The 10675-nt window shown below is 42.5% G+C and overlaps 1 long non-coding RNA gene across 1 annotated transcript; it reads right to left on the reverse strand.

Annotated features, from left to right (window-relative positions):
* Window positions 1-601: 601 nt before the first annotated feature.
* On the reverse strand, window positions 602-8614 carry LOC141585075 (uncharacterized). The gene is made up of 3 exons (XR_012518347.1): window positions 8498-8614; window positions 7270-7433; window positions 602-3159 (listed from the first exon to the last, which is right to left on the reverse strand). It is a non-coding gene; the product is annotated as an uncharacterized LOC141585075 (long non-coding RNA).
* Between the last annotated feature and the right edge of the window lie 2061 nt (window positions 8615-10675).

Consider the following 10675-nt stretch of genomic DNA (forward strand, 5'->3'; position numbering starts at 1 on the left):
GTGGGTGGGCCTCGTCCAATCCACTGAAGGCCTGAATAGAGCAAAAAAGCTGAAAAAGGGAGAATTCTCTCTCTGCTTGTCTTCAAGCTGGGACATCAGCCTTTTCCTTCTTTCAGATTGACTCTGACTAACACTTAGCCCATCAGCTCTTTGGATGCTTAGACTTAAACTCAGACTGGAACTCACACCATGAATTGAACCTGATTCTCAGGTCTTTGGCCTCAGACTGGAACTATACCATCAGTTCTTCTAGGTCTCCACCTTGCTGACTGCTAATCTTGGGATTTAATCTTCATAATCATGTGAGCCAATTCATCTCTCTATCTCTCTCTATCATCTATCATCTATCATCTATCTATCTATCTATCTAATCTCTATCTCCTTTTGGGTCTGCTTCTCTGGGAAACTCTGACTGATAACAAGTTCTTAGTATAGAGCCAAGTACATAGTAAGCACTATATGGGAGTTTATTTAATACATCATAAATAACAAAAATATGCATGCTTTTACCGTATTTCCGAATGCATTTCTGCAATTGACAAGTGTTATTAAGGATGAAAGTCATAACTATAATGATAATTGTTACATTAACTATTGTTTATTAAGCTCCTAATAAACGCTAATTTTTACAACAACCCAGAAATGCCTATTTTCCATCCTCTACCTCACTTCTATCTTGATCCACCATCATTCCATGCCTGCACTAGAGGAGTGGACATCAGGGAATCAGTAGCCACTTCTCTGATCCCCTGATGTCCACTCTGATGTCCCATAGGGCATCAGGGGTGTCTTTTTAAATAGTAAATCAGAGCTTATCATCTTCATATCCAAAACCTGCCAGTGACTACCCATCTAACGGAGCAGCAGAGCTGGATTCAATTTTGTCATAAGAATTTAAGATGATCACTATATCCAAAACACTATGTGTCTTATATTATTATTTTCCCTACATCACGGGGAGTAAATTGAGGTTCAGGGAGAATAGGTTGCTTATCAAAGGCTGCTCAGTAAGTTAGTGACAGGGCAAGGGTTTGAGCTCTGTCTAAATCCACAATTGTTCTCAATCACAGTGATGAATGAATGGTCTATCATTAAAAAGCGCTAGGCCCTCAGACCACAGGTGTTCTCAGCCCATTCCCAGGCTATGAGGCTTGAGAAGAGTCAGTGTTAACCTCTTGATCACCCTTCCCCTTTCACAGACAGGAGAAAGAATATGGGGTGTTCTCTCTGGTCACAGGCTCCGGCTCCTTGGATGGCAATGAGACTCAGTCCCCACAGAGCTTTTCTGCAGGCTTCCCTATGCATCTCCTGCCTGCCTCCTTCCGTGTCTCAACTTCACATTCCCATTGCCCTGTCTTTGTGCTCCTTCCCCAGAATGTTCCCAGACAAAAGAAATGCCTAAGACACAGCGAACATTCGTCTGAAATACCTAACATTCCCTGTCCAGTGACACAGCAGGAGGAGCTCTGATACACAGACACACTACTGATTCTGTGTTTATGTTGTCCTTGAAGACAGACTAGCTGAGAGATTAAAGGATCCCAACCTCCAGTGTATAATCTCTACTATTTGGGTGTCCATTCAATGTAAATCAGTAATCAACTTTTCAGTCTAATGTTATGTATTATTTGTTCCTGAATATTATGAATAACTTAATTCTACTATTTACATGGTTTATGCATGTATTTAATTTTATATTTACATACTTTTAGATTCATATGTAGTTTCAGGTATTGTACATATCATATGTTTACATGTCTATAACTGCAACTTAGTTACTAGCTCAACACTGACAACTCCCAAATTTATACCTCCATTCCAGACATTGCTCCTCAGTTCCAGACCCATCTATCCAGCAAGCCACTCAACACCCCACTTTCATGTCTCCCAGACATAAAAGTTCAGCAAGTCCAAAACTAACTCATGATCTCCCTCCCAGAGCCTGTTTGTCTTCCCGTGCTCCGTAAATGTCAGCCTCCCTCCCACAGGTGTTCAAGCTAAACACCGAGATGCCATCCTTGGCACCACCTTAGCATGCATTCCCAAATCTTGACTACCTTGCCTCTTAAACTCATTCATTTATCAGTCTACTCATTTATTTAATACTTATTCAATTTTTAGCATTGTATTAAAAATGAATTATATAATGGTAAACAAGATAGATATGTCCCTGTCTCTTAGAGCTCATAGTCATAAATCACAACAGCACATTTGGGTAAACAAATGAAAATAGTTTTATATAGGATAGAGACTTTCAATAATTTCATTAGTGTGCAATCACATATTCTGTGTTAGATCTCATCATGGACCATCTATGAAGAGGCATAGTGAAGAGGTATAGTGTCCAGGGGCATGAACTTTAAAATCAGATAGAATTATTTGATCAGTAAGTTGATATGCTGTTATTACACATCGATTACATGCTAAGCACTTTGTAGGCATTAGGAATTCAGCTAACAATAAACAAAGTCTTTACACCCCCAGCATTTCAGAACATTTTCCCGCTCCAAGGAAACAGTCCATTTTGATGGACTAATTTATTCCCTCTGAGGAAGCCATATGCTCAAAAATTTGTTTAAACAAGAGTGGTAACAGCTACATCTATTTCTCAGAGGCAGGAGTAGGAGATGTTTTAGCATGAGTGACCTAGTGGTTACATTAGGAGTATAAGGTGCTGAACTAATTCAATGATTCAGCCTGTGACTTGGAGAGCCTTTCATGTTTGGTTCACCAGGGTCACTCAGTATCTTTTATAAAAATCACTTATTTGTTTCTACTAACCAATATTGGCTTCTGTGGTGTGTAACTAAGAATCCAAGGTGATATACCTGGGTTGAATCTCAGGCCTTAAAGATATTAGCTGGATGTTTCTGGGTAAATTATTTAACTTCTTTCACCCTGTTTCCTCATCTGCAAAATGAAAAATATTCCATGCAATATCTCATGGGATTGTTGGGAAGGCTGGCTGGGGTTTTCATTTGAGTTTTCCAGCCTTGATGTCTCTATGCTCTCTTCTGAAATAACTGTCATTCTAAGAATTCAAGGAATGGGTTTTTGTTTCTCCCCCTACTTTGGTTCCTTCTACCTCTTTCCTGGGGAGAATCCTCTTCCAGAGCTTCCAGTCAATTCATGCAACTTTGAGGATGAGAACCAGGCCTCCTGTAAAGAAGATAGAATTCAGAGTGAGACAGACCTGGGTGTAAATCCTAGCTCTGCACCTCCCAGCTGTGTAACCTCAGGTGAATTGCTCAGCTTTGCATTGCATACTTTAATTGCAGAATGTGATTTTCCATGCCCCTGCAAACATCACCAAATTCCAGAAAATGAAATGCTTGTAATGTAAGTGCTATTGTTTGTCAATGGTTTATCAGATGGCGGGGAAAATAGCCATACTGTCATGCCATCAGCTCCTTTGACACAGCATTTAACAGTCTGCAATGTTTCTATATCATCTGATATTCACAACAGGCTGGAGTGAGCTGTGCAGAATTGTTATCTTAATTCCCACTTCACAGAAGAAATTGACAGAGAAATTGAGACCAAGTCAGTATTTTTTCTGCTATACCCAATTGTTAGGGGTGAACAGAACATTTCAATTATATCTTTTGTCTCTAGGACTAAAAGCGATATCAATTGGCCAAGTCTGGTGCCTCATCCCTATAATCCTAGCACTTTGGGAGGCTGAGGTGAGGACTGCCTGAGCCCAGGAGTTTGAGACGAGCCTAGGCAACATGTGAAATCCCCTCTCTACCAAAAAGGATACAAAAATTAGTAAGGTGTAGTAGTGTGTGCCTGTAGTCCCAGCTACTGGGAAGCTTAGATGGGAGGATCACTTCAGTCCAAAAGGCGGAGGTTGGGGTGAGCCGAGATTGTGCCACTGCACTTCAGCCTGGTCGACAAAGCAAGACCTTGTCCCAAAAAAATTTTTTAAGAAGCTAAAACTAGCCGGGCGCGGTGGCTCAAGCCTGTAATCCCAGCACTTTGGGAGGCTGAGGCGGGTGGATCACGAGGTCAAGAGATCGAGACCAGCCTGGTCAACATGGTGAAACCCCGTCTCTACTAAAAATACAAAAAATTAGCTGGGCATGGTGGCGTGTGCCTGTAATCCCAGCTACTCAGGAGGCTGAGGCAGGAGAATTGCCTGAACCCAGGAGGCGGAGGTTGCGGTGAGCCGAGATCGTGCCATTGCACTCCAGCCTGGGTTAACAAGAGCGAAACTCCGTCTCAAAAAAAAAAAAAAAAAAAAAAAAAAAAAAAAAAAAAGAAGCTAAAACTAAAAAAAATCTTACAAATAACTAAAGGATGGCTCACACCTATAATCCCAGCACTTTGGGAGACCAAGATGGCCAGATCACAAGGTCAAGAGATCGAGACCATCCTGGCCAACATGGTGAAACCCTGTCTGTACTATAAATACAAAAATTAGCTAGGCATAGTGGTGCGTGCCTGTAATCCTAGCTACTCAGGAGGCTGAGGCAGGAGAATTGCTTGAGCCCGGGAAGCAGAGGCTGCAGTGAGCCGAGATCGCACCACTGCACTCCCGCCTGGTGACAGAGTGAGACTCCATCTCAAAAAATATATAAATAAATAAAAATAAAATAACTAAAGGAATAAAATACAAAACACTAAAGCTGCTAATTTTCTAGTATATTTGACATTAATCTTTTGAACACCTTCCTGCTTTTAGAGGAACTTCCTGTTAGGTGATCTGACTACAAAAACCAAAGAGGACTCTCCCTGCTCCCTGGTTCCTGAATGTGAGCACACAATCTGAGAACAGTCAACAGGGTGTTCCAACTCAAGTCTGTGACTACCGAGCAAGCAATCCAATAACACAGAGGAAATTGGGACTTTAACTCAAATGACAGCAAGGTCAGTGCTAGAAGCTTGAGGGTCCAGTGGTGGCAGCAGTGGTGACGTAGTGGCTAGCTGCTAACAAGCACCTCCTCGGGGCAAAGGGGATCTTCAGCTGTGGCCTAACTTCCTGGGATACATGCATTTCCAGAGATGGTTCTCTGGTCTCCCATCAATTTTGGAAGCTACTCAATATCTTTTGAGTACGTGCATTTTCTTGTTAAAATCTTTTCCTTGCATGCAATAAGCCTAAGTGTTACCCCCAGGGAAACATTCACATGACCTATAGAGATGTTCTCTCTAACGCATCTGGCCTCAGAGCAGGATTTTTGGGTAAACTGGTCTGACTTGAGCTCCCTCCAACCTCCAAAGTCTGGAAGACCTTGTTTTTTTGTTTTGCTTTGGTGTTTGAGATGGAGTCACCCAGGCTGGAATGCAGCGTCACAGTCTCGGCTCGCTGCAACCCCTGCCTCCTGGGCTTAAGCAATTCTGCTCAGCCTCTTGAGTAGCTGGTAATACAGGTGTCCCTACCACACACAGCTAATTTTTGTATTTTTAGTAGAGACGGGGTTTCACCAGGTTGGCCAGGCTTGTCTCGAACTCTCGACCTCAAGTTATCCACCTGCCTTGATCTCACAAAATGCTGCGATTACAGATGAGAGACACCATGCCTGGCCTGTAAGACTTTGAGTCGCAAAGGTGCTTTGGAGTCACCTACAGGGTAGACCCATACCAAGGATCACAAGGACAATGGACCAACTATCCTCCCGTGTCCTGTTGTTTACACTGTCAATTTTACCACCACATACAGACAACCTCAAGACACATATAATTCATGACAAACCAGAGCCAGTCTAGTAAAAGAATGCCTGAAAGAGCACTGTGAGAGTGCATTTTCAAAATGTTTTTAGTGAGCAGCTGCCACTAAGAAGGATGTGGGCATGGACTCAGAGCAAAAGAAAGACAAATTCCTTAGAAAGCCCAGTGAAGACTGTTTAGGAGCTTCCTTGTGCAGAGCACTCTGTGGGATTTCTGTAATTTCAGAGTCTTTGGATAAGTTCTATTGTTCATCAAAAGGAAGAGGCCCATAAAACTGCGATTAGGCTATGCTGGAATCTTCCAAACTATTAAAACCTACCTCCCATGGGTCTCACAAGCACACTTCACACATTGAATGACTTTCAAAGCAGTTTCACAAGCTCTCTATTATCATCTTTGTGTTTATTTTACAGACGAGGAAACTGAAACTCAAAGAGGTTAAGTGACTTGCCCAGGGTCACACAGGTATTAAGTGGCAGAACTGGAAATTGAGCCTGGGTCTGTCTGGCTCCAAAAGCCACATTCTTTCCGCTAACCCATGGTACTGTTTTCCTTCCCAAGGCAATTGTCAAGATCCTTTGCCAAGAAGTGCTAACAACTCATATCTGACAGTGGATGAACAGGAAGTCTCTCCGTGGCCCAGAGACACGTGGGAGAGACTTCCCATGAGATATGAGTGTGTAGGGATGGGCCAGGCTGTCAGAGAGGGCGGATGATTTCTGGCTTGGTCGTTTTTCTCTGGAAAAGGTCTTGGTGGGGTCATTAATTCAGGAAGGGTGAGGAAGAGAGAGAGGAGTAGCAGGTAAGGCTAGGAAGAAGGCAAAGGGAGAGAGAGAGAGGTTTGCCCTCATTCATAACCTCCTTCTCCTAAATGGAGTTTGCAGGCCCCAAATCTGAAAGAGCAGCTCCCCTCTGGAAGCATAGGGGGCCCCTTCAGAAGCCCCTCCCAGCCCCAGCTTTCCCCGACTTCCAAGGCTCTCCTGCAGTGCCTGTCCTGGCAGACACAGTTCCTCACACCTGTTCCTCAGAATTGCTAATACAGAATTGCTTTAGTGCTGTATTAGGCAATGTAGCTAGACATCATTTGGGACAGGAGGTAGGAAATGGAATAACTCTGAGCCTTGTATGGGGTGTCCTTGGAGATGATTTTATTAGCATGTGACTTGCTTCAATTCAGAGCCCTCCAAGGGCACAGTCTCCCCTGTCTGCCAGCAGGCCAAGGAGAACACCTGAAGGAACAGAGGTTTCAACGGAAAGGGCAGCCTGTTGAAGCGGGGACAGAGCTGTCCTTACAAAGGACTCATTTCCCCCTGGAGGGATGGCCACATCTACACTGATTATGAGTTGATTATCACAAAAACACAGGGAACATTTGAGGGACAAGTTTGCCCCACTCTAAATAGTTATTGCTATGAGGGAGCTTTCCCCTGAATACACCGGGCCTCTTGTCTGATCTCTTAGCACTCCCTGGGGAGACAGAGTGAGCTACCCGGCTGGTAAACAAGAGCCAGGCCTCTGTGTTTCTTTAAGTGGGGGTGCTGACCCATCAAAGATCTCAAGGAGGGAGATGGCCTGTCTTCCTCCGTCCTTCCCTACCTGGAGAAGCGTGTGGCTTTGTAGATTCCAATTTGCCCGCAGGTTGGTTACTCCAAGATCCGGTCTCAGGATGGGAAGTCAATAAGCCCTTGTGGGTTCTCATTCCAAGTCCTTGCTCCAGTCATGTGGATGAGGATTGGACCCCATTTTCCTCATTCCTTTGTCTTCGTTCAGAATCAGAAGGGAAAGAGGCAATATTGATTTGTGTCTCCTCAAAATCCCAGTTATAAAAAGTGATAGCTATTATTGTTAGTTTAATCATCATCATGCTTCTGAGGCAAGTCTATGAACAACGAAAACTAAGGATTTTCATCTCCGTTGGTTTCGTCAGAAATGTTCCAGCAGGTTTGGGCCATTACCAAGAACCTGCTTGGTCAGGAGACCCCCACCCAGGTGGGCTGAGAGGCAGACACCCAGATAACACAACAGAGTGGATCTATCCTGGGGACAAACAGCCTGAGAGCCTGCAGGGCTGACAGCTCTCCAGGACCTAACCCCCGAGCAGAGATTCATCCACATATTTATTTGATCTTTGACAGGTGATTCGTATCAATACACAGGTGTTTTGCATATACGCCTGACTCAGGAATATGCAAGGTAGGCACCTGTTATCCGCCTACCACTGATTATAAACTAAAAGGTATTCTCCACAAAGAAGCTGTGGGGGCAGGGTAGACTTAATGTTTCTCAACAGGCCATAATCCTGAAAGAATCCCCAGAGCCATAATCCCAAATGTTGAAATGCCAAAAGATCAAAATCCCTAAAGTCTAAAATATTGAAAATTGCAATCCTAAAAAATGAAAATCTTGAAAATTGAGTTCTGGAAAAAAATAATGTTTAAAAAATTATTTAAAATACATTTATTTACATTTTTAAAGGATGATTTATTTGAGAAACATATAAGAACATGGCAGAATACGCAATAAAATAGGCAATAATAAAATACATATTTTTGGAGCATAAACATTCAAGTGTGTTTAGGACATCCCATGGGTATAATAGTCACAAGCAGACAAGCCAGATTAATGTGAAAATCAAAAAGCGAATTGTATAAACACATATCACTATGGTTGGTAATTGTGTGCACTCAGCTTCATAATTACAGTCACCTGAAATATCATGATGGCCAAACTAAGTCATTTGACAAGACAGATAAAGGAAACTCAATGGGTCAGCACCACAGCATATGCAAGTCACTCAAAGAGCTGAGTTCTAGAGAAATTTTACCTGTCACGAGTGCGAATGTACAAAAAGGACATCTCTTTATTGAGGAAGTTTCCACATTTTTACATACACATACGATGCTTACACACAAAGCCAGTATTGCGATAATGCACTTTCATGGAGTCAAATCTGTAAAAAAAAAAAAAAAAAAAAAAAAAAAAAAAAAAAAAACACATAAAACAAATTAGAACTCTTTGAAAAAAGTCTTGACACAATTTATACCCTCGGGATTGGAAATGCAGCAAAGATGAAATATGTAACATAGTCAATTGTAAAAGATAGCACTGATAATTTTAAGTAGTGGAGAAAGAAACTTTAAAAATGAAAAAAAAAAGAGAAAATCAAAACAAGACAAAAAAGAAGCTTTGACATGAAAAAGGGTATTAAAGGATAGATTATGGGCAATTGCATGGAGATAGGCCATAAGAGCTGCCCAACTTTTACCATCATCAACTGTTTTGAAGTCTTGGATGGCGATGAATAGCTGCTTTTTTTTTTCTTTTAGAGCATGGCTCCCCATGGAGAATATGCTCATGTTCGTTTTCCACATGGCACTGCTGTTTTTGAAATTCTTCTGTGATTTAATATACCCCAACATGATGAGCATTCCCCGTTAGATGTTTCCATCTTCTGTGCCGTGTTTCTATGTTGCTTTGGACACCCAGGTACCTATTTGGAATGCACTTATCTACAGGCCACAAATTTGGCAGAAGTAATGCTGGTGATCAAACAGCACCGTTGTCGCATAAGTGGCTTCTTATCCTACCATATGCACAATTATTTTTGAACCAGTCAGTAACTCTGCTGGATTCTTCAGGTAGGTGTAGCATTCATTAATTAAAACTCCTGGAATTTCATCAGCTGGAAGGGATGCTAATGCAGGCAACTGGCGCATCTTTAAACTGAAGATTTTACCATTGCCATACTCTATGGCCAATCCACTGACAAGATATAATAACCTTGGTAATAGTGACAAGACAATAATAAGGTAATAATTCCACCTAACTTGATGCAACTGACATGATACAACTATCCTGTGTACAACCAAAAATGTACTAATCCCTCTTCCAGAATCTGGCTTTCAAGATTTCAACATTAGAGATTTTAATCTTTTGGGATTGTGATTTCCTGAATTTTGGATGATAGGGTATTTAGACTCTAGAAATTGTGATCTTTTGCAATTATGCCTCTTGGGATTATAATTGGCACTGCTCCCAACACCACTGCAAATGGCCTTAAGATCAGCACCTGCTCCCTCTCCCCAACTACTCCCCACTTCACCCCTAAACACTCCATCTATCACTCCACCCTGCATATCTTCCTGATTCCTAGTGTACAAACTCTTCCTTCAGAAGCAGAGTACCGAAGTCACTTACAATACACTGACAGGTTGTTACGAGTAATGTTGAAATCCTCATTGTCCCATTGTCTCGGGCCAGGGGCTTGTTAGGTCGGCTTTGCAAAAGTCTGCCAAGTGTCCAAGTGTCTAGCAGAAGGAAGGGGTTTACTCACTCTCTTGCAGACATTTTGACATGTCAGAGCCAGAGAACAATATAGCTATAGAGTCATCACAAGGTATATGGAACTGTGTATCTGTGTGAACACAGAAAAGTACACGTGTGTCTGCACAAACCCAAATGTCTGCATCTGTCATGCCCATCTCTTTGACAACTCCAGTGTATCTCCGTTTCCAAGTAAGGATCAACCACTGGGTTTTTATGAATTAGCAAGGAACCAGAGGGAAGAAATGATTGCCACAGAGTGCTTATTAGCAAGGGGCTTGGAGGGACAATCTGGTGAAGGGGGTTAGAAGGATTGAGGATGTGTTTACATAATACTTTAGAAATCATTAAGGAAGCGAGCCAGGCACAGTGGCTCACACCTGTAATCCCAGCACTTTGGGAGGCTGAGGCAGGCAGATCACTTGAAACCAGGAGTTCGAGACCAGTCTGGCCAACATGCGGAAACCCCGTCTCTAGTAAAAATACAAAAGTTAGCTAACTATGGTGGCGCATGCCTATAGTCCCAGTTACTCAGAAGGCTGAGGCACAAGAATTGCTTGAACCCAGGAGGCAGAAGTTGCAGTGAGCTGAGATCACACCATTGCATTCCAGCCTGGGAGACAGAGTGAGAATTTGAGATTCTAGAGATTTGGAGGTAATCTAAAGCTTCCTAATGCCA

The sequence above is a fragment of the Saimiri boliviensis genome, chromosome 7, assembly GCF_048565385.1.
Source record: "Saimiri boliviensis isolate mSaiBol1 chromosome 7, mSaiBol1.pri, whole genome shotgun sequence".
Classification (NCBI taxonomy): domain Eukaryota; kingdom Metazoa; phylum Chordata; class Mammalia; order Primates; family Cebidae; genus Saimiri; species Saimiri boliviensis.